The 25502-nt window shown below is 38.1% G+C and overlaps 1 protein-coding gene and 1 long non-coding RNA gene across 3 annotated transcripts in view; one reads left to right on the top strand and one right to left on the bottom strand.

Moving 5' to 3' along the window:
* kcnj3a (potassium inwardly rectifying channel subfamily J member 3a) overlaps positions 1-25502 on the top strand; it is a 40374-nt gene that overhangs the window by 2625 nt on the left and 12247 nt on the right. The gene's annotated exons all lie outside the window — the stretch shown is intronic.
* LOC147164883 (uncharacterized) lies at positions 15672-19892 on the bottom strand. Its single transcript, XR_015096630.1, has 2 exons — positions 19026-19892; positions 15672-16736 (listed from the first exon to the last, which is right to left on the bottom strand). It is a non-coding gene; the product is annotated as an uncharacterized LOC147164883 (long non-coding RNA).

The raw sequence follows: 25502 nt of genomic DNA, 5'->3' as shown, positions 1-25502 counted from the left end.
AATGATGTGGTGCCTATTTGTGAAGGTGAAATATGATCGGCTTATTTTTTTTATCGTTTACCAGCTGACAGCCAAATGGGCGTCTTATCGAACCCTTGATTACTTTTTATTGATTTTTGTGTCTGCGGAATACGTCGCTGGTAATAGTAGCAGTTAGCGTTTATACATCATGGATGATTGATTTTGGTTTCAAGTAACATAATTTACAACCGAAGTATTTTAACACCACTGGGTGATGAAATGGAGCAAAGTGTCAATGTACACGAGGGAAAGAAATACCAATATCGCAATATATCGCATCTCTCGCGGCACAGTATGGATAGACAAACATTCAGGCTGTTATGCGTCATAGTATTTTGAGAAAATGTTTCTGGAGTTGAATACTGTCGTTACATGAGTTCATGATTGGTTACATGCTAGCAACACTCTTAAAATTGCTGAGTTAAAAGTAACCCAAATTGGGTGAAATAGCTAACCTCACGCTGACTCCAAATGGGACAGAGTAAATGCTGTTTTTTTTTTAATACACTTTAAAAACAGTTGGGTAAAAAATAACCCAACTATGGGTCAAAAAATGTGTCTTTCAGCTCATAAATATTTGTCAGATCCTTTACTTGGGTCAAAAAATTGGGTCATTTTGTACATAACTCAGAAAGTTGGGTCAAATTGACCCATAAAGTGGATCAGCCCATTTTTGATTCATAATTGGGTTATTTTTGACCCAACTGTGTTTACAGTGTACCAAGTGCAATGGGGGGTTGAAGATTTGACCCAGTACATTGGATCAAAATTTCAACCAAGCAAAGGGTATAAACTAGCAATTGTGATCTGATTACACCTACCAGAAAATACACTCTAAAAAGAGTTGGGTCAAAAATAACCCAACTATGGCTAAAAAATGGACCGATCCTTTACTGGGGTCTATTTAACCCAATTTTGAGTCAAGAAATGGGTCATTTAGTGTAAAACATCTCATTAATATTGGTCAGATCCTTTAGTTGGGTCCCAAAAAAAAAAGAGGGTCATTTTGTATCAACAGACAACCCAGAAAGTTGGGTTAAATTGACCCACAAAGTGGTTCGATCCATTTTTTATCCATAATTCGGTTACTTTTGACCCAATTGTTTTTAGAGTGTAAGTTATCCATTGTTTTCTTTTTTTTTCATTGCTTTGCCGCCATCTTTTGGCCTCTATACATATTTACAGGGGGGCGTGAACTATTTGTGGCGTTTGGCTATTCACGTTGGCAAAATGTGAATACGAGATTGTAAAATGTGCTTCCCACCCCGAGTGTAAACTTGTGAGCTCTGCTTTCAAACCGTTTGGCTGCTGCTTCTTCTTCTTCTGCTCATCCAGCGAGATACTTCACGCTGGCTATTCTCAAGGGGGGGTGTGTTATAATTTGCTTTGTATAGTCCCTTTGGAATCTGGGATTTCCATTTTCCATGATGAATAGTGCCTCAAGTATGGTTCCTTTACATTCACTGCGTGTTTGACACAGCCGGTAAAGTGTGAGGGAAATCCTCCACGACGGCGAGATCAGTGGCAGCAGACTTTTTAAAATGGAAATTAGCCTTTCAATTCCTAATGGAATGTGTTCATAGTAAGTTAATGCACTTTCATTAGCACCCGAGGCGGCGTGTGGGCCGCCTTTATTTGCACCTTCGACGTACGTGTGTGCGTGCGCGTGTCATTGTGGGGAAATTTGGGCCTGAAGACTGACTGACTGTAATGAGAACTGTCATTGAGTGCGCGGAAGTCAGGATCACTGCCAATATGTCTGCCTGTGTGGCGGACAGATTACCTGCAGTCCACCTCCTGCTTGAAACATTTGATGCTTAAATAATGATATGGTAGAATGGATGCCGGCTATACTATATTTCCTAATATTGATTTAGCTAATAGTCATTTCTTGACATCTATGCTTAGTTGTAGCCCAAAAATGCCATTTGACCAAATAATTAACAAAAAATTCCTTCATTTTCAACAATAAATTCACAATTTGGGTCTCAAAATTTGCACAGTAAGGGACAATAATAATGCCCACTGATTGGGTTGCAGCAGTCATCACTGATAAGTAAATATGAATGTTGAAAGTCTGACCAGTAAAGATCGGCTTAAGCAAAAACGCGAGTACCGCTGTTGAATTGTGGCTCGCTGTTGATCTGTTAGTCCGTGACCAGATTTACTCACTGCAATGGCGTCATTAAAGTACATGAAGCTGACATTAAACTGGGCAGGCAAAATCAATATGAAGGCTGAGCTCCAAGAGGGCTGCCCGAGGGTCTATATAATAATTACCCCGATTCCATCTGAGATTTGTCACTTATGTTAACGACTTAAAGAATGGAATGGTTTGATGATAATGATGATGAGCTTTGCGCGATCCTTCACAGTGAGCACTGAGCAGATCCAACTGGACATCAGCTAATATCTCAATGGACATTGGCTTCTCGTTATAGTTAATCCGCTGGAATTACGGTAATAGTGATTGCTAGGATAAGCTTTGAACAAAGAAAATCCATCCATATGTTTTCTATAGGGCCAACCTTTGGGCGACTGGTCGCCAACCAATTGCAGCACACATATGGACAAACAACCAAACCTATGGACAATGTATTCTTTAATTAACTTGTAAGTTGGGGCATTTGTAAATCAAGGTGCCATTGTAGAGAATAACAACTGTCTTAGTGTGTTCAATGGACGCCTGCAAATTCGTAGTTCGGCATTCGCAGATTTTTTGGGGTGAAATTCCCAATATTAGCAGAACCGTTTAACCGCAAAATTAAATTTTTTGGAAGCATTGTTTACCATGCCTGTAGCGTTCCAAAGGCTTGTAGAATTCTGAACATGGGCCACTCAGGCTGGATGTTACATCATTTTGATTTTGTGCCCATATCTGACATTTATGACTCATTTATAGTATTGTTCAACAGTTAATCAAAATTTAATCGCAATCACAATTTTGGTTGCCATGATTAAATTAACCTGATAGTCGACGATATTTGTATTCATTTAAATCAAGCGCTTTACCAGTCAGTAGTCAGCCAACCACCAGGGGGCGAACACATGGTTTGGGGTGTCATTAAGCTACAAGCGAGTGGATCCTGTTAGTGAGAGAAGGAAGCGCAACAAAAATGACAGATAAGTGTCTCGAAAAGGAGAATATCATCAAAATGTTTGTTGAAAAAGTAATGCAGTAAAAATGGAAATGTTTTCATAACCATGATGGTCAAATTATTTTAAACATTATATACAGTTTAGTTTGGCCTGGACTGACTCCTCCCCTATACATTGAAAATCTTGTGTGTGTTCATGCAGTTTGACAATGACAAGACAATTTCCGATGTGTCCGTTTATGATGCAGTCACAGATATTTGAGTCATATCTGATTTGTACCCTCATAAGATGGACACCCGAGAATGCGGGAAGTTGCATTCCGGACACAGTGATATCCCGCTTCGGTGAGTTCTGTCTGAAAAGGATATGCGAATAAATCTTGGCTCTCCTGCCATGCTTCTGATGCGCCAATTTGCCGCGCAGGCGGTGTGAAAGCGGCTTAACAATCTACATGGCATACTTTTTGGAGAACGATGCGATTGGTGGGACAACCGGTGGCCATGCAGAGGTCTGGAAATCTAAATCGACACCTTCGGTCTGTCCACAGACATCATAGCTGAGAATGCAGTGTTTGGAGTTTCAGTTGTTTACGTTCAAGTTCCAAGTTTTTTTTAGTCCTGGTGCTTATTGTCAATATGATTGTTTGGATCTAAAACAGCAAAAATCCATGCTAACTGTTAGCATGTCAATGGCATTTCCATCAATTCGTTAGCTGTCCTATCAATTAAAGGCTGAAAGCCCCTCAAAAATACTTTAAAAATAAATTAGCATTCATGCTTTTCATATTAAGCTAAGCAGACTTTCTTAAAGGGAAAGTCAACCCTAAAAAATGCTTGACAAATGTTCTATGCAGCCTCACCAGTCTGACTACGGTATTCCAGTTAATATTGCGTGGAATATGAGTTAAGCAGCAAAATCCAGCTGTTTTTATCAGTATCAGAACGTGGCCGTTTTGCCGAGTGAAAATGAAAGTTGCTCAGATCCCAGGTAACGAGGGTTGTCAAAATGAATCAACAAGTAATCGATTATCAAATGAATCGACAACTATTATAATAATTAGTGTTGTTCCGACACCGATACTGGTATCGGCAGAGGCCCCGTTACTGCATTAAAACAGTGGTATCGGTGAGTACTAACAAGTACCATGCCGATACCGTTAATTCTGATGCTAATATAGGACTTTGGATGCAGCATCTTGTGTCTTGCTCATGCACGACATTCACTGATTGGTCCTTGAATGCTCTAAAACAATGGCAGGACAGCTTTTTCATGTTGAGAAAAAACAACAACTTAGGTATCGGTATGGTATCTGCATCGGCCGATACGGCAAAGCTGGGTATCGGTATCGGGGGCCAAAAAAACGGTATCGGAACAACACTAATAATAATAGAGTATGGGCCATTTTTTTTTTATTTAAATTTGTCCAAATCCTCTGATTTCAGCATATCAACAGTAATCGTTCACTGATTTCTGTAGTCCTTCATGAAATACGACCGATTATCTTCTCTGTATAATCAAAATAAGACATTTGCAAACATCTGTTTTTACTTTGTAAAACAATGACAGGACCGTTAACATCAACATTCTGCAACTTATTTGAAGTGTGTTGACTCGACTGCCAACATACATGCACTCGCATCTCAAGTTTGTTCTCGCAAGTCAAAGCAAAAATTTAGCCAAATGATAGCCGGAATTTCGAAAAACTTGTAAGTCGGGTCACTCTCATGGCACCACGCTGAATGTATTGCTAATTTTGCCACGTCCTACATTTGTCAGAATTAATTATGCGGATCAATCCGATCATTTGAATGCACATTGTGACGGTTGCAGATGTAGCTTTAAAGATTTACAGTGTCGGAGGGAATTGGCACAGACTAATGCGCGCATCAGAGTCACAGCTTGTACAAGGATTGCTTATTTTAGGGCCGTTACGCTCACTTGTTTACCTCCTCGATGTTTCCGTGCGCCGGGCGACTAGCGGCAGCGGTGGCGGAAAAGGGGGCCCACGTAGAAACAATCTACAGTTAAAAATTGATGTACAGTGAAAGTCTAAAATCCTCAGATGCTTTCATTTCTGGCCAATGCAACTCTGTTTCCATGGCAACCCCTCCTTGAGTATGCAGGATTGCAGCACTGCAACTAAACTTAGCTTGTTTCATTCCAATAATATGACAATGATAACAGGATTTGTGTAATAAAGCAGGCAAATATGAGACTGCGGAATGAAATTGCTTTGTTAAGATAGCGCCAGGGCGACGCGTTTAAGGGGGAGCTGACTTGAAAGGAGAAAATCACCCACAGGCGTGATTGCAGCACAATAGGGGTGCAATCGCATGTAATATTTACGTGAAGTATGGTGTTTATTAGGGAGGACGGCGTCCAAGTCACATGACTTGTCCTTGTTTTTTTCACATAGGAATTAAAGCGTCTCAATAATGATCTTCTGTCTTGCAGCTAGACACGAAAAAAAAAAGAAGAAGAAAAAAAAGATTATTTCCCCCCTGAAAAAATTATTAAAAAGCAGAAATTAACTCATTCACTCGCAGCCATTTTCACTGAAGCAATCCCCTTCGCTCCCGGCTGTTTTACTACAGAATATTGTGTTCTATTGCTATAAAAACATGGAACTGACCAAAAGAAAGTTTCGAGTCTTCTTTCATCAGGAAAAAAAGTATATTTGTATCTGTTTCCGTTTTGCAGCAATTAGCATTAGAATATAGCGAAGTTAGATAGAACGTTTTTATACTTTTTTTTTGGAAGCAAATTAGTTAAATACATGATTCCTCTACTATAGTTTTAAGTTGTAATAGCACTACTCACCACCATCAGATAGTAGACATTACTTAGTTGCGCAAGCCTATCAACCTAATTTGCTTAGATATCAGAAAGAGCACACTGGCATCTTATATATTTGGTAAGACACCAGGTAACGCTTAGCTTAGCTTAGCTTAGTTTATCTTGGCTTAGCATATTTGAGCATCCAACGAAACTGACCAGGTGGTTTCTATATCATACACAACTCAGTCAGGGTTTTCTGAAAACAAAATAACCGTTAATTAAGAAACACTCAAGGAACTCAATAACAATGCCGGACAAACAAGATAATATTGACATTTTGTGTACAAAATATATTTTCTGCACTAAAAGTTAGTTTGCTGTTTAACAATTTTGTGCCATCTTGAAAGATCATTTTTAAGCATGAGAGTCCCCCCCCCCAACATGTATTTGAGCATGAAGTATTTTTAAGATACTGCAAAAAAACAAACAAAAAAAAAAACCGCAAATATTTTGTCCATATTTAAAATGCCATTTTTGTCATTGATGTAGTTAGGAAGTGTGCAGTCTTAAATGTGGCCCCTCTATTATATAAGTTGCACATCGCTTCTTTACAGGGTGAACTTTTGCACCCTTGCAACAAATTATCAAGTGCACAATGTGTGGGATTGTTCTACTTGCTTCCAACCCCCCCCCCCCCCCCCACCTCTGCATTGTATAAGAATGCCACACGCTCTTCCTCCTTCCTTGCTTGTGAGTCGCAGCCCAAGGTGTTTTGATCCCAACTTCACGCGCTCTCCAGTTGAGACGTGTAGGTTTGCTCCTGGAATAACGCCAGGAGTGGCTCTGTTGTATTTTTTCTTTGTTTTGTCTTTCTGCCGCTGCAAGTTGATGAATGTTTTCACATCGTTGTGCTCGGGGTGTATCGGCTTTACATCGCACTGCAATTAATGCAGTCTGTCCTGAGGAAAAAGTCAAGTCTCTTGTATTAAAAGCAGAGGATGACTTAACAAGAGATATTAGCTAACACAAGCCACATCAATTGGAACGGCACCGCATGTTGCTTTCGCACTAATGATCCCGCGCTTCAGCCGATACACACAACAGTCTGTGAGATACAACATTGGGTAGGTACACACACAATTTGCAACAGCATCAATAAAGTATCTACTCACACAATCTAATGAGATCCAATACGGGAGCTGCCTATTTTTTATTATTTTTTTTAACAGCAAAAGGTCACACAATACGATGATACAGTGTACAAAACTGTTTCTCAATAAGGAGTATTAAGGCCAGAGCATATATATCTCACAAGGGTCGCGGGGCAGCTGGCTTCGGGCAGTAGGCGGGGTACACCCTGAACTGGTTGCCAGCCAATCGCAGGGCACACAGAGACAAACAACCATCCACACTCACAATCACACCTATGGACAATTCGGAGTGTTCAATTAACCTGCCATGCATGTCTTTGGAATGTGGGAGGAAACCACCGTATATATATATATACATATATATATGTTGTTTAGTTTTTATTAGTTTTAGTATTAGTTTTATGCATCTATGGAGTGTTTGCAAGTTGAAAAAGGAAGTCAAAAAATTATTGTGTAATAAGTATACCTTTATTTAACCAGATAAAAACCCATTGAGATCAAGATCTCTTTTACAAGGGTGACCTGGCCAAGAGGTCAACGGCCCACGTCATTAAAACTGAGACTATATATACAATACATTCAAATACATTTTACAAATGTATGGGGTCTTAAAATAGAATAAAGTAAACTAGAATTCTCAATACCGAAATAAATGCACTTAAAATCAACCCTGAGAGCATTTATGATATTAATTGACAAAGATGAAAACGAAGGACATTTTCGCTATTTTTATTGTTCGTTCAGTTAGCTTTCGTTTTTTAAAAGCATTTTCGTTTTTATGTTATTTAGTTAATAAAAATGTTTTTCAGTTATAGTTGTAATAATTTTATTAGTTTTTGCTAGCTTTTAACAACCTTGGGCCAGATTGAAAAGTCAGGAAAAAACACACTGATTGTTGTAAGTTGTATATTTTTGTGAACAAAAGATGTATAGTTTTGAAATTATTATTGTAATATTACAAGAATAAAGTCATATTTTTAAGGAAAAAGTTGTATATTTATTGTATCAAAATTGTAGCATTACAATAATACAGTTGTGTTTTTTTTTTTTTATCTTAAAGTGGTAGTACAAGTATTTATGGCGATTTTTTTTAGATTAAAATTGAAATATAATCATAATAATAATAGTTATTATTATTATTATTATTATTATAATTACAAGGATGAAGTTGTTTAGGATACAGCGGTTCAATCGCAATCAAGTTGTAGTATCTTCATACGGCTGACATGGCTCGTACCCGGAAGGTACACGGTATGTCAGGCTAATGAAGTGGTATCGATATGTAGTATCAGTGCATTTTTACAAATGCGAGTACTGAACGTAGCAATACCAGTATCATAATTTCCATGTAATAATTGGTCCATGAACGGTAACTTCATTTGTAATGTAGCTCTTGAACTGAATCTCATTGCGTTGTGCTTTTGTGCGAAGACAATGGGCATGTGAGATGTTAAAAGATATTAAACGTGTATGTTTAAAAATAATTGATCAAACATATCCAATAAACTTAATAAGGCCGAGCCACTCCGCAGTGCAATTGCGACGACTCCCTCATGATTTGCTGAGTGCGCCAAACAAACGGACCGCTTCCCTTTTAGAAAGCGTGTTAATAATGCAATTATCTGCAACAGTAGCTCCAGTTTATCATTTGAAATCATTTTTCTTATGCAAAGTTGTGATCGTCATGCGGTAGCATAATGTTCACTCGTGGCTACGTTGTGGCCAATACTGTACATGTTGTGTCATTTGTTCCAAAAAGAAGACATGAGAAGATAATAGCGCGACTCTCATTGATTTTGCAGGATTATGAATTATTTTGCCTGCTTGGAGAACGACAGCAATCTGCCCCGACGCAATGTGTTTGGCTTATCTGAATGTAAGATCCCTGGCAGGCAACGGCGTGTGATTAATGATCTTATTACGGCTCATAAAGGCAACATGGTGCTTTTTTCCCCTCTCTCTTTTAAGACAAACACGGCCGCATGTGAGCAGTGGCACAGCCACTGTTATTGAGTCAGTGCCCCCCTTTAACTTGAACTCTCCGCATGTAATTAAAGCAGAAAGAAAAAAAAGGTGCTGTGCTAGAAATGCAAAAATCTTTTATGGGAAATTTGTGAGCTGCTTTTTGTTTGTGTAAATGGAATTCACAGTAATGACACATCTGATTACAAATAAACGAGGTTGTGATTTGATTGGACTTTGGATCGCCATAATTATACATTTCTTCACCATTATACTTAAAAGCAAAAATATAAATTTTAGATTAAAAAAAGTTACTTAAAGGCGACATGCATCATTTTTGCAGTTTTTTTTCTCCAGTTTACCTGTTAAATTGCAATAAAAATAAATTTGTTAAATGGCAAATAGTGGCAGCAAACTTCTCAACAAGCAGCATTTCTTTAAAAAACAACATTCTTTAAGCACTTGCACAAAATGCAATTTCCAGTTGAAGTTTAAACATAAAACAAAGACAATTACACCTTGTGTAGTCAACTGAAGAACATAACTTACACAACTCTGCTAGCTTAATGCTAACGCCATAGACGAGCTAAAGGAACTAGCATTGATGTTGCAGTAGTTTTAGCCATTTAAGCTGTTTGAACACATGTAAACGGACAAAAGAAGACTTCTCACAGGCATACAGTCGACTCCCGCATACTACATACGATTTGCAGTCACTCCCCCCAAAAATTTCTGTAGGCTTTAAAAAAAACATTTTTATACTGTATTTTATTTTATTTTTTTAAGTTATTTTCAGAGATTTTTATTTTTACCCCAATTTCCTTGCTTCGTTTTAGTAATCATATATTCATTGTTTATCAGTATTTTTTGAAGAATATTTTGAGTTTGTGTGTAAAAAAAATAACATTGTCAATTATACGCAGGCTGGCAGAGTGAAAGTCTACTGTATCTTCTTAATCAACGAAAAATGAATACTATCACTGAATCTTACTGAGTCACTTTGTTGTGAAACTCTTCTTCATGTATTCTCTGTGTCTGCATTATAATGCCACCTAGTGGTCAAGGCGCATACATCAGAGGGAGCGCAATATCAACGGGCATACAGTACAAGATTAAACATGACAATTTTTTTGTGGAGCTGGAAGAAATGAAACGTATATGTCAAAAGCAGCTTTGCTACCATGGTGCCAAAGAATTATGTTGAAGTGAGTTGAGGAGCTTCACTTAGACCAAAGTAGTGCTTTGCCTAAATTTTTGTAGGTAGTCTGCTTTCCAATCTCATGACAACTGAGTGGTCTTCACTGTGTAATCAAGCACTCCACTAAAGCCCCTAGTCTCTGATAAAACTCAATACAGCTCTGCTTACCTTGCTAATACTCCCATTAGGTCTGTATTTCTCCCCACTTTTAAAACAGACTTAACTCCTGCATGCAAACTATTTGCACTTGTAACCTTTTGTGGTTTAATGCATGCAAATGCACTGAGAATTTGATGTGTGCTGAAGTCTACGAAAGGATTTTAATAAATCATATTTTGGTCGTAAATTAGTGATGAGGTGTTATTCACTGTATGTTGCTGCCGGAAAGGGCTTCATTGACAACTCTATTTGATTGTTAAGCTGACATAGTTTGGAAAGCACTACTACTCTACACGTTAACAGTGAGGCATTAATTGACATTTGTGCATTTATATGAAAAGGCTGAACAATTATTCCAATTCAAAGCAGGTTGCAATTTGAAGAGAAAAAAAAACTTTATTAGGGTTGGTCAGTAGGCTTTTTTTTTTTTAATGTATGTATGTATATTTTATTTCTTTATATAGTGTCAAGATAAGATCACTTCTTAAGAGTGCACATTTAATTATTGTTTCACGAAATATAAAAAGTTGAAGCGATAACGCCACAGATTTGTTTGCATTATTGTTGTAAACTGATTTATGACCAGTGTTATTTTAGTTTTGTAATTTTCATTATAGTTAGTTTTTATTTTGTTTTGAGTTTTGTTTTTTAAATGTAGTTAATTTTTTTTAAAGTTTTCAGGGTGGCTCTGTTAGGTTTTTATTAGCTTTAGTTATTTAAAAAAAAAAATGCTTGGATCGTCGTCATCTGAAGATGCTTTTCTATTGGCTGCTACTAGATGACATCAAACGTCTTTATTCCGGTTAATATCGAAATAAATATACTTAAAATCCCATTTAAAAGGCTCATGCGTTAAATTAATTACTAAAGACTAAAACAAAGCTATAATTATAGTTTTGTAAACATAAAATGTAGTTTTGTTAGTTTTCGTACTTTAAAAGCATTTTCGTTTTAATTTTATTTTGTTAATGAAATAGTTGTATTTTATTTTAGTTTTTTAGTTAGTTTAGTTACTAAAATAAACTTGTTTATGACTTTATAGACCAAAACATTTAGTTAAAATAAATCGGATATTGTTTTCTGTAATACAGATTAAATTATTGCTAGTATGTGTTGAAAAAAAAATACATAAGAAGATCTTGAAATAATAATCGCATATTAAACCGCAATCGCATTATTGAGGGGGGAAAAAATGCAAATCGTTCAGGCCTGCACTAAGCGCTTAGTGTTTAACTAGTAAAGTTTTTGTGAGGCAACTGATGGCCAAAATATGAGAAAAACAAAAGCATGATCTTCCTCTGCATTCCACGTTTATTATTGTTGTCAGCCCCCTCTTCCCTGTCCTAGAGATTGAAAAATAGCACATCTGCTGATTGTAAAGTGAATGTGGGTGGCAAGCAACGGAGACTGGATCAACTGGTCATGTTTATTCATGTGTGAGGGAGCAGTTTGGAAATAATGCCGGCTATCTATGCTGCTAATTATACATTGTGAAAGGAGCTTTGTGTAGGTTCCATGGCATTGAAAGTATAAACACAGATGCAACTGTGAGATTGCGGCTACATTATAAATGCAGGCATTTAAAAGGGCTTCTACAATTAAGCTAAATAAAAAATAATTTACTGCTTTGTGTCAGGGGGGGGGGGGGGAATAATGCATCCCTTTAATAGTGCCGTCCTACCTTTGCTTGTTTTGTTATGAAAATGAAGCTTGAAACATGGAATTAAGAGTAATCGCTGCATGCAAATTCTTTTTCTAGAAACCAGGCGGTGTAATTAATTGGCAACATTTATTGCAGTTGATTAACAGAGCAGCCAATGTCATGGCCTGATCCACGCTTTTATTATCAGCACACGTAATTGAAATGAAAATGGATAGTTTGTCTTTGTACGCAAGGCCTAATAGTTTCAATTAGGGCTATTAGTGCTCGTATCCGCGGCTGCATGCGTGTTTGTTCCTTTCTTCCCGACAACTTGGACTGTGACTGCCTGGAGGAGCTGACCCGTAATTTATGGCGAGCTCCCGATCCCCAAGGGTTAAAGTGACTTCAGAGGGGAAGTAATAACTGCAGAAGAGTCGTTTGCCGTCCAAATCGGATGCGCTGGGGGTGACGACTCAGGAGACTCGCGGCTGTCCTCGCTGAATTTAAAATGGCGAGGTGACTCTTCAACTACATTTCATGCTCTTGGGTTATTGACTGTGTAGAATTCCATGTGTTACAGTGAAACCGCTACAGTTGGACACAATCTGTTCCGGCATGCTGGCTGAACATTTATTTGTTCAACTTTGACTTTTCCGCCAATGGGAAATAATGGAAATTGAAATAATCTGTTCTGGATGTATGCCTTGCGATTGGTTGGCAGGGGAATTTTGGGTCTCGTATCATTTCCCCGTGTCAAGTCATCACCCAGCTTATAAAAGATTAACAATTTTTCATTCAAGCTTGTTTTTATTTTGTTTTGACTTTTTTTATTCAGTTAGTTTTAACAAGTTTATAGCGCGTGTTTGTTTTCATTTTTTCAAACATGCTTCGTTTTAATTTCGTTTTTATTAGTTTTAGCATTAGTTTTAGTTCCCCCCATTTATGTCGTATTTTATGCCTCATCGTAAGAGGTTTAACATGTTGGCAAAACTTTTTAGTTTAAGCAAAAAGCCCTCATTGATCAATTAAATTAAATTAATTAAACAAATACATTTAAATACTTTTAACTACTTCCAAGAGATGTGACGTTCTTGCAAAAGCTTTGAACGTGATCATTACACCTTAGAGTGCATGTGTGCGCAACGTGCCGGCGTGAACTCCTCCATTTAATGGCCACCAGACGTCCTGGATTCATGATCCCTTTTAGATGAACTGAGCTGGCTTCCCGAGGGGGGTGCGTGTTAATTGTGTCTTTAGGGATTTGTCCAGCCCCCGCCGGATGGCAATAAATCACCGATAGACGATCTACGGGGCCGCACGCCGGTTGAACCTGCGTGATGAAACCATCCGCCGACCGTGTCTTCACTTCAGGCTACGAAACGTGTCCGTATCAAACAGAAAGCTCGCCGTTGTAGAAGACGGGCACTCGGGGCAGAAGTGCTACATGTTGTGTTACCGTGATAATATTGGCAACTTGGCTTGTTGGAGAGCTTGTGATGCTTGAGTGGCGATGGCCACAGGCAACATTGATTGGTCGAGCTGCCAGTGTCCCTGAAGTGCAGGTGAATCAATGGTGAAGCGCAAACACAAAGCTACATGAATATGTTGTCTTCTAGCAAGACGCTCCTCTGAGATTTTCCCTTTCTATTCTCGTCACTCCGACTCGCCGTGTCTGGACTTGTTTGTGCCTTTTCTTTTCACTTCTCTCATGGCTTAACACATCAAACTCCTCATTTGGCATATCACAATTATACTTTCAAGACATACCAGAAAGACAAAAGGCTGGGGAAGCACCTCTGACTCGTGGTTTTAAATAATAAAATAACTGATTCATCAGTCATTAAGAATTCTGTCCATACTGTGGAATTGATCGTTGATTAATAGCGTCTTGAAGCAATTAACCAACCGAGATGCTGTTGATTGAATCACAAGTTGGGGTGAAAGTTAAAATTGATTATTTAGATGAGTTTAAAGTAAAAGGGATACTTGACTTGCCATTTTCAGCAGTAAAAAGTTAGTATTTTGTCCAGAATAGAATTGACATTATTTTTTGTATACAATTAATACCTTTAAACACAAATTTTTCCACTTGCTGTCGACTGCAGATGGCATCATCTGTGCTGAAGAAGTAGGTAACAACCAATCATGGCTCACCTGTTTTTTGGGTTTGGTCAGCAAACTGAGCCATGATTGGTCGTTACCTACTTCCTCAGCACAGATGACGTCATCTTCAGTCAAACAAAAGTGGAAACATTTGTTTTTAATGGTATTAATTCTAGATGAAAAATAATGAAGTTATCAAATTCATTCTGGACAAAATATTAACTTTTTAATGCTCAATGAGTAAAGTATCCCTTTGAAAAGCATCGTGATATGGCCTAAAATTCATATCATGTTATAAATTGAATCCCTTCATGGTATTGGCATATTTTCCATTTTAAAATTATGCAAAACTAATAATTGAGGTAATTCTTTTTTTTAAAGTTTTTTTAAGCTAAATTGATGGTAATAATAATAATAGTAATAATATTTAATAAATAAAAGATCAACAAAACAAGATACTGTATAATGTACGGTAATAGCCAAAACTCCATGGTGTATCCAGCCATCCATTTTCCAAACTGCTTTTTCCTCACAAGCAGAAGACCATAAATAACATTGCTGATAATATAAATATTTGATATTGAATACACAATAGGGTCTATTAATATACTTTTGACCTTATAGGCAGTCTTCCCGTTTGTCAATATGAAGAACACAGAGTATGGTCTCGTGAACTCAGCGAGTAGTACGCTCTTGGTAAGAACGGTCTCAAAGAACGTACTGTACTTCCTAAGAATGCTAGTCCCTTTGTAATTGGAATGACGGTCTACTTGTGACCTTCCCCCTGGCTCTGATGGACTTCCATAAGATGATAAAAGGGAGATAAAATTTTTTTTTTACGTGATTCCTCTGCTTGGCTGTCATATAATCAATTTTGACAGCAGCACAAAATGCAAGTTGACATATTTTCCCAACCAGGTCTTCACAAGTCACCAACTGATGCATCCTTGGTTTAAGCTAGCAGACAAAAACAGCATCCGGGTATTCCGTAAATTCTTGGTTTTAGTGCGTACTTTCTGGAACATGACTTGGGCCGCAACTGATGACATTTCACAAGATCACAAGGACGTAAGAACGGACAAGAACACCAATTGAGAAATGGCTTCTGGTTAATTGTTGTAAATGTGCTTACTTTGTAGCTTTTGTATTATGTATTTCTGGACTCCATACTTATGACTTTACCTGCTAATTGGCTGTTTATTGTTGATTACGCTCTGTTGTAATGCGGCTTCAACCTGACTTCTGCTAAAAGTGTACTGTACCACCAAAGTACTTATTCTTTTAGCTTTTTGTTACTCTACAGTAATTTCACGTTAGCTTAGCAGTTAGCATGTCTTTTACTGTCACAATGCTCCTCATTCTCCTTTAGTGAGAACGATACTTGTGAAAAGTCTAGCTTATTCGTTGCCATAGAGGTTGTTAGAGTAGACAATATTAAGTATTGTACTCTTTGCGTGTTCAATTAACTGAATGGTGAGATTCTGTTGAAGGAGTTCCTTTGCAAAGATTTAATTACCAGAAGCTTCTGGTCCACATTGACAAATTCACCCAAGCGATGTCTCTGTCCTGATGTGGCTCCCTCTCTCCAGCTCACATCGTTATTTATTCACAAAAAGGGTTCAGAAAAAGGTCAGCCCACAACACACCTGTTTACAACTGGATACAAGAGAATCCGTTCCCATGGGTATAAATCAGATTAAAAGAATACAGAAATAATGAGCCTGACTCCCTAGGTGACATAGCCCCGGAAACCTCCCTTTTAGATTACAGAATGAATAGACAGACCCGTTGCTCTTTCTCATGAAAGTAACACAGATAAGAATACAGGTCTATTCATACAGCCATACTGAGTTAACTAAATTATAAACGGCTAAAATATGATTTAAAACTAAAAAACAATGTTAATAACTCATCATTCCCTCATTTGAGCTCTTGAGAGCTCAACACATTAAAACATTTTTTTTTTCAATGGTTGTGTGGTAAAAATAATTATCCTTAAAACATCCCTTTAGCAGAAGAGGAGGTAATTTAGCAATCATATGACATTAAAAAACAATTTGATACATTTAAAAGATTTTTAGTGGAATAAGCATAGCATATGTGAGGCTTAACATAAAATGTTGTTCATTAAAAAGTGTCGCAATATATCGGCAGACGAATATGTGTTCTTTGAAGCCATCTTGTGATGAAGTTCTTTGAAGGTCTCTTTTTTTCTTTTTTTTTTTTAATGAAAAGAGTGTCGCAATAGTTCGTCTCTTCTTTAAGAATTTGGGGTAGACTACCCAAATTCTTCGATTTGTCACCTGGGATTATTTTGCCCAAAATGTGACTGATCAAAGGAATGATTGCCCAAGAAAAGGCACTTGCTCTTGATCCGTTGACTGATGTCCTCAAACGGCAGCTCCGGAACCGGGCACGGATTCAGCTGACGTGGCTCCAGGTCGGAGGTGATAAGATTGATGCTCCAGTTGTGGAATTTCGTCTCTCCTTTCAACCTGAGAGCATCAGTTGATGAGATGGCCGAGCCTGGCACGTCTCCGGAAGCCTTGTAGACCAGATGTGGCATTTTCTCTGTGCAGAGAACTGCACAAGATTTCCTCACCAACCCCCTGGGGCCGTTCTCCTGAGTGCAAAAACTTTTCATTTTTAGTTTCTCATAAACTCACATAAATTTTATTTGGAGGAAAAAACCCTGATAGTTTTTGTTAGTTGGGATTAATAAATGTTATTTGATTAAGATCCGTAGGTCCTGTGCTGTTGGAACAGGAAAAGATCTATTTTTGTGACATTAAAATAGAGCCCAGCCCTTGATTGAGTTGAATGACATTCGCTCATTCATTAATATAAGACAGAGCTTGTAAATATTTATCTTTCAAATAGGTTTTGTTCAATAATAGGTAATTTTTTTACCATGACTAAATTTGTTCTAAATTTGCATAACTGTGCCTTTCATATCTCTTATTCTCTTCCCAGAATCCCATGACCGGCCGAATCCTGGCATGCTGGGAAAAACTCACATATATTCATATTATCTATACTCTTTTGCAAACACTGGGCTCCAAACATTACATTTTTCAAATATAATTCTGAGATAAAAGATATAATATAATATAATTACCTTCATTCGGCGAATATGCATTATTGTCCTTGCTTGCTTCAGACTTACTTTGCGATCGATTTCCTCTGATAACTGTGGATTATCATTTTCAAACTCATCCTGTCAATTGGAGTGTAGGCCGATACCCCACAACCTTTTTAATTTCGTTTTTAAGTTTGATTTTAATTTTCTAACTCGTCTACATTGGTTCAATTCTTAAACATAAACTCCCTCATTTGACAAAGATCCACTGATTTTTTCAAACACGTCAAGATAAAGGGAGGACAAAATAAAAACCTCATGACTCAAAAGACGTCATAAATAAGTCAACCCTCTAAATCAGGCTATAAAATAAACAAAAGAGCTACAAAACACTATAAAACTGAGCATAAGCAGATACAACTTAAGACACTAATATATGATGACTTTGGGGCCATAAAAAATAGAGATAACCATATTACTCTAATTCTCCTAGAGTCCCAAAAATTATTTAAACTGCTAATCAACCTCACCTCTTTTACAGATTTAGTGGGGCTGAGGATAAAATCATCTTCAAACTGCTAATCTTTCACATATTAGCGGGGCTCATAAAAAACACAGCACACAAAATATTTCTGGGATTTATAAATCACAGTGCTGTTAAAAAAAAAATCAAACTTAGCCATCAAACTCTTAGTTAGTCTTTTACTTGTTATTACTCATTCTCTTCTATTATTTATTTTATATTATAGCTGCAGCTGGACGAAGTCCAAAAAAGTTCCTCACGGGGAAAATAAAAATATATCATATCATAACATATTAATAAAATTCCCATTGTACCAATTCAAAAACTGATTCTCCCAAAAATATAGGCAATACCCCTTCAAATAGCTACTAGCCATACAACGTATCAGCAGCTGGGGCGCATCCCGTTCGCAGTTTGTAATCAGTGAAGGCCATCAAACCCTCATCTGCCTTGGAACTCAAACATCAGTTTCTGAAATGACACACTCAGAGAAAAAACAAATATTAAAAATCATTATCAACATGTCTTTATTCAACTATCTTATTTCCAGCCACAGCTATAAAGATGTAGGCATAATTATATCAACTCTCAAACAAAATGCCATTATTTTATCATTACTCTTTATTCATTTGTCCCGAAAAGGGAAAGTTAACAAATTAACCATCGTCATCAATCATTAAAGTGTAAAGATTTATTAGCTCAGTCAAATACTATTACTTATTTTATATTGTTTATCATTCCTCTCTTACCATTTTGACAAAAAAAGAGTCCCATTACGAGGACACATTATGCTCACAGCGCACAGCTCAGCCCCCACCTTTTTTTCTAACCTAGAAACGGGGGAAAGGGGGGGGGGGGGGAGGAATCTTAACATTATAAATCGCAAAACCTATTTTATCATATTCCCATTAATAAAACAAACGCCACTATCACAACAGTATCATCTCACACAAAACAACACCAAACTTAGTTAAAATATTAAAGAAAAACAAACAAAATCCCCATATGCACACTTCTCACTTACAAACCCCCACCTTTTTTAGAAGCTAGGTCACACACTCAAATGCATACGCACACACTCTTCAGTCATTATAAAATAAAAATAAAAAATAAAATAAACGGTGTTATTCCTTCAATTCGTTGTCTACAAATCTTATAGCATTTAAACTGCAGTTTTATACGGTGATTTCAGTAAACTGGTAACTTTGAACAACCCATCCGTAAACTGCTCCACAAATGCTGGAGTCATTTTAGCATCAGATTCAGCCTTTTTACATTACCAACAAAGAAAATACAAAAGTCTGACATACCATTTTGTCCAGCGAAAGCTTTGTATACAATCGATCCATAGTTCGTTTTTTCATTGTTCATCGACGCTTTTATTTTTTTTGCTGAACCGGAAGCGCATTCAGGACAAACCATTCTGTATCCGGGTCGAAAACGCCCTCCATTTTATTTGTAGTTTTTATGTTTACTTCCGGATTCAATACAGTGACGTCTCACTTTCAATATTAATAGTTCAATATGTTAACACATATGGCCACACACAGACACACATAAGAATCACGTGACCTCTCGTTTATACACAGCGGTTACCCAATCCCGCTGAGCTAAACTGTTCTCCCTTTATTGCAAAATTTCTGCAAGGCGCTTTATTAAATAATGAAATTTATCACGTGCTAACGAACTCAACCGTGGAACAAAAGAAATTCAAACGGGAATCCTGACCTCAAACCACAATAAAAGCGCCAAAAAAAATAAAAGTTACACGTAATCTCTCGATTGCAAATACAGTAACACAAATCCAATTATTACTGTAATCAACCTGGACCCTCAATACTGTTCAATTTCAAACAGGCGCTTTTTCAAACAAAAAAAAATATTACGTGTTTAGGACGTTTCACACCAAGAGCCATGAACAATTATGTTACTTAGTCCTCAAATCGGCCAAAAACTGCCAAAGCAGAAGCGCAATACTATAATCTACAGGCTGCACTTCAATGCACCGCCTCACGACGTGTGTAGTTCAATATCGTCGGAATTATCACAACTCACAACATCAAACTACAACTCGTTCACACAGATCTCTTTTATAATTTAGATAATTTTGCAAGACGAAAAAACCAGCTGCAGCGGACCAGACAGACAAAATTTCTTCTACGTGGATAAAGATCTCCACTTACCGGAATTAATATGGCGCCAGAAATTCCGCCCGTCAGGGAACGCCGCAGCCTGCTCAATCGTCAACAACACCATCCGTTTAGTTCAACGGAGGAGACCATTCGTTATAATTCAGCGTCGGTGGTCACCATTTGTTAGAGTAGACAATATTAAGTATTGTACTCTTTGCGTGTTCAATTAACTGAATGGTGAGATTCTGTTGAAGGAGTTCCTTTGCAAAGATTTAATTACCAGAAGCTTCTGGTCCACATTGACAAATTCACCCAAGCGATGTCTCTGTCCTGATGTGGCTCCCTCTCTCCAGCTCACATCGTTATTTATTCACAAAAAGGGTTCAGAAAAAGGTCAGCCCACAACACACCTGTTTACAACTGGATACAAGAGAATCCGTTCCCATGGGTATAAATCAGATTAAAAGAATACAGAAATAATGAGCCTGACTCCCTAGGTGACATAGCCCCGGAAACCTCCCTTTTAGATTACAGAATGAATAGACAGACCCGTTGCTCTTTCTCATGAAAGTAACACAGATAAGAATACAGGTCTATTCATACAGCCATACTGAGTTAACTAAATTATAAACGGCTAAAATATGATTTAAAACTAAAAAACAATGTTAATAACTCATCAAGGTCAAGATTCTGCACTAAGAAAGGAGCGCCTTTAGCCGTATCATCTAGCAAGCGGCAGCTCGTAGCTGATGCTGACACGGGCCAACTTAGCTTAGCGCCTAGCATTCTCCCACGCAGCAGTGAAAGGTAGGCAACTGCAGTTACTTAAACGGTTACCTGTTTTCTAACCTGAATAAACGCATATCGGGATGCCTCCATGCTCTATTCACAAGGAATATTGGTCTTCTGGGTACAGGAAGTACTTGTATGTGCGGTGTTTTTTTGCGCGCTAGCCACCGGTGGAGATACACAAGCAGAGACAAAGAGAAATGGCAAAAGTTGGACAGCGCAGCAATACACTTTTGGAGCGAGGAGGGAACTGACTTTATTAGTGTGGTGAGTGAATATTATTATTATTATTGGGATTAAAAAATAAGAAGCGGCAAAGACGTCTATTTGTGTCACTACGGTGTCAATCACAGTACCATGTATTGGGGAGTGCTTTCAGAAAACGGAATTTTGACCTTATGAATATCGACGGCATGTAAACGTAGTCTGTTGGTTGTCAAAATGTTCCCCTATCGCAGGTGTGTACCCCGCCTCTCGCCCAAAATCAGCTGGGATAGTTCTGCAGATCCCCCGCCACCCTAATGATGACAAGCGATACAGAAAATGGATGATGTACTGTATGTATGTACTACGGGTGGCCTCCATTGCAGCATTCAACTCTGCCTCAACAGTGCTTCCACTTGTGCCTGGTGTGTTAATGGCCGGCGGCCATATGCTCCTCGTCCCCCTGCCCGACTCCCCACCTTGCGCGGAGATGGCTGGCAGCCCCGCGCTCACATCGCCTTCCGCTTTTTCGCCGACCGCATCCCCACTCCAGCACCCTCGGCATCCAGGCACTCCCCTCCCCCCACGCAGCAGTGCACTTCCTCTGCCTTTTCCTACCATCAACCCCCCCAACACACACACTTTCTTCTCGCTCAGCTCAGCCTCCCATGTGCAGAAGCAATAAAAGATTGGAGCTGCCAACAACTGTAAGCCACTTTTGCAAAAGGATCGCACACTTGGACGCAATTTAAACGGCACAAGGGACTTATTTCCACCCTGGCAAATTCATACAGTGAAATAAGCAATGGAATGTTTCTGGATATGCTGCGTTTTTATTTTTTATTTTTTTTTACAGCTTGGTCACCATAGAAACAGCTGCTGTACTCAGCTCGAAAAAGGGTTTATATTGAATTTGACTTTTAAATATGATGCAATCATCTAACCATTAAAACGAGATTGTCTCCGCGATGCCTCAGCGTTCTTCTGCAATTTTACAGTTTAACTTACTCAGCAGCACCTATCATGGATCAATAGGTGTTCTTTGTGTTTTGCACAATGAATGGATTGATGTCATTATCACTATGGACAGAGTGAAACACTGTCAGACCTCACAAATCTCATTCTTTAACATTAACGCCTGTGCAGGTTGGTCAGTTAACACAATAGTTAAAATCCAGGTTGTGGGAGTTACATTTGGCAACAGTTGAATAGAGATGGCATTTTTCCGTGTCGGTCTTCCCTCACACGTATAGCAAACGACTCTACACTATGGAATACATAAGAAAGAGGAACTACAGTGTTTACAACTTGAAGTGAAACATTCGCAGGACTTCACAATTAGCATTCCCATCTGTGGAGTGATGTCACATGTGCGCCATATCACGTTTGGACCGCATGAAAAATAATGTGGGAAGGAGCGAGATTTGCACTTTCAAGCAGGAAAGTCACTATTTCGTGGTGGTTTGTGTGGCAGCCGAAGAAAATATTAAAGCACGTTGCACACTGTGCTGTTGACAAAGTGTTATCTAGCTTCAAAAACACTACCACTACATCCAATTTTGGATCGCAGCACATTCAAGCGTGAAGAGAAAGACCCACAAGGCTGTATGAGATCTTCATAATGTAATTGAACCCAGATCTTCCACATGCTAGCCGTGTGCTTTAACCACTACACAATCATTACATTTATAAACAATGTACATTATAAATGTTAATTTTTGCCATAACAATATTAAAAGTTAAATATGTCTGGCCAAAATAGCCTTAAAAATATATTTATAAGTTAAGTCTAGAAAGACTGTTTAAAAAACAACAACAACAACAACATGTAGCCCATTTATGGTAAGTGAAATCCGAACTTCAAAACTTCTTGCTGCATTTTTACTCAGGCTGAAGTGGCTTTTCCAACCAGCATTTTGACAGGTTTTCATCTTCACGTTTCTATTAGAAGCTGAGTCCGAAGTGGGATGCTTAAACCGTGAGGCTGACCCTCGAATGTTCTGGTTTATTGACACAATAAACCCAATCTGCTTCGAGTTCCCCGACTTGTTAATTTTTTGATTTTTCTGCATTTCCCTTTAACACATAATCCTCCTCCATGACTAAAAGCTTGTCAGGGGACTCTGCTGACAGCACCGCACTGGCGAGTGCGTGTGTGTTTGTGTGTGTTCGAGAGTGACTGCGTGTAAGAGAGAGCTAGATAGGAAGAGACAAGGGGAGTGCGATGAAGAGGTACTTTGTGAGCTCTTCTCTAAATAGAATAAAGAGCTCTCAGATGCTGGAATCCTTTTAAGAAGCCGTTTTCCACAAACAAATCCAATTTCAACGCGACTTGTGATGGATGAAAGTAACAAACTCCAAGATTGACACTAGATTGCCTGCAAATTGTCCGCCGTCGAGAATATGACTTTGCCTTGCGCCGAAATGAATATCACCTTCCAGATTTTACAAACCGGATAAGCGTCTTCACGATAGGATAAGCCGGTGAAAAGCACTCAGGTTTTATTTTCTTTCTTTATTTTTCTACCACTATCAAGGCTGACTGAGTTCAGTGCTTTTCTATTGCAGCGGCAGCAGCACCCCCCACAAAGAAGCCATTTTATCTTTGCTGTCACTGTGCTGACTCTGCGGCTGCCTCACTCTATTAGGCCACAGAAGCTGCGCACTATTAAGAAACAAAAAAGTGCATTCATTTGGAGCCTTAAACGTTGATGGCTTCGAGGGCACGGTAATCTTGCGAGTTTACTCTTTGATGATTGTATTGATATGGGTTAGAAAGCAGGCATGCTTGGTTCACTCAAGACTTTCGAATGACCTCGGATGTGCAACGTGAGTGTGAATGGTTGACACGAACGATCTTAAATGGTGTAGAAAATGGATCGATAGATTACGTTTTTAACGGTCTTTGTTATTGTTTGGCTCATTTTTATTCCATGTACAGTCAGTCGAAATCCATTAATCGATGATGTCATTGATTTTTTTCCTCTCAATTTCCCCCCCTGTATTATCTCTTAACTATTTAAATATAAATACTTAATAAATAAATAAATGAATTCAGGTTAAGGCTGTCAGGTTAAGGCGTTAATCTAGATTAATTAATTACACGCAAATTAGTGTGTTAAAAAAAATAACGCAATTGATCGCGAGTGGCAAGTCAATGTGCAAGCATTTAAAATTTGGCCTATTAAGGGACCCGTAGCCGTAAGCTTTAGTGGCGCGCCACTAGAGCGGTGAACAACAACTGGCACGCGTGCATGCTAGGAGAGCAAGGCAAACTTACTTGGACCGAGATCTCCCAGAGCTGTCATTTTCCTGATTACCAGTTTGTTAGTCTAGCTAAAAAAAAACACCACCATCAGTTATCAGTTCATCTCATGCCATCCATACAACGAACCCCAGTTTGTACAAGTTTAGATTAGCACTGTTAGCACTAATTCAGATATCTTTTGAAGGTGATGATAGTTGATTCAACATTGAATAATCAATGATGTCAATGATATTTTTCCAGTGAATATTTTCCATTAGAATCTCTTAACTAGGGGACAAATTCTAAGGTGCTCTTTTTTCCTTTTAAAATTTTAAATAACTTCCATTCCAGTCTCAATAAAATGACATGTTTTCATCACCCTATTTTTTTTTTAATGTTTCATTCCTCCACATCCAGACTGCAGATGAAAGCCGCTAACATAAAGCCACTGTATACTAGCACTTAAAAAGTTTATATGTCCCTTTTAAAGCATGTTATTGAATATGCTACAAATAAAGAAATCTCCCCTAACATACTCTTTGATTTGAACAGACGTCAGTGGAGTAAATAAATGCCTCAAGCCACTATATCAGCAAATATATATATTGCATTACTGTATATCCATTAAATATGAATGCTCATTCCCTCATGTTGCTGAATGTAGTCTCTTTTTTTTCAACGTTTTTTTTTTTTTTAACTCAGCAGAGGATAATTTTAATGCGGTTAGTGCTGTCACATGGATAATCCAAATGAGAGCGCTGAACTGCCGGCTGAACTTCAATTTTGACAGGCCTCTGAAGGCTTTTTTTTCTCTCCCCGCTCTTGAGCTACGTTATTAGCCTAAAATGCTAAGCGAGTGGAAAGCCAGAAAGAGAGGAGCAAGAATCCGAAATCCTTCAAATTAGTGGAAAGCCTGGAAATCCTCATTACTGGAGAGATACAAGAATCGCTTTGAAAATAACATTGACTGTAGTGGTCAGATTGGCCTTGACTAATTCTTGGTGATTGTAACACTAAACCAGAAATTTGTATCAGCTGGAGGGAAACATCCTTTTGTGGTTTCTGGCCACCTGGTGAACGAAATCTCACTGAGCATAATAATCAAGTGAAGGCACTACCACTGGTGTTAGAAATAGATCTTTTTGCACAGCGGGGCTTTTTTTCCCTTTTCCCCCCCCCATCATTGTACGGTTGCTAGGACATCCACACAAAGACAATGACAAACTGCATAGTTGTGTATAATCAGTTGCTGGAGTTAAGGTATTTACCGGGAGGAATGGGAGACAGTAGAATATTGTGCGTTTCTATTTTGCAATATTACAAATAATGCAATAATTACATTATTTAAAAAAATGTTTATCTAAAAGGGTGAAATGAGTGTGACGGCAATATATATTTTTATGAAATAAATAATG

The sequence above is a fragment of the Leptonotus elevatus genome, chromosome 12, assembly GCF_054856555.1.
Source record: "Leptonotus elevatus isolate MCC_2025b chromosome 12, RoL_Lele_1.0, whole genome shotgun sequence".
Taxonomy (NCBI): Eukaryota; Metazoa; Chordata; class Actinopteri; order Syngnathiformes; family Syngnathidae; genus Leptonotus; species Leptonotus elevatus.
This window is presented reverse-complemented; position numbering and strand designations above follow the sequence as displayed.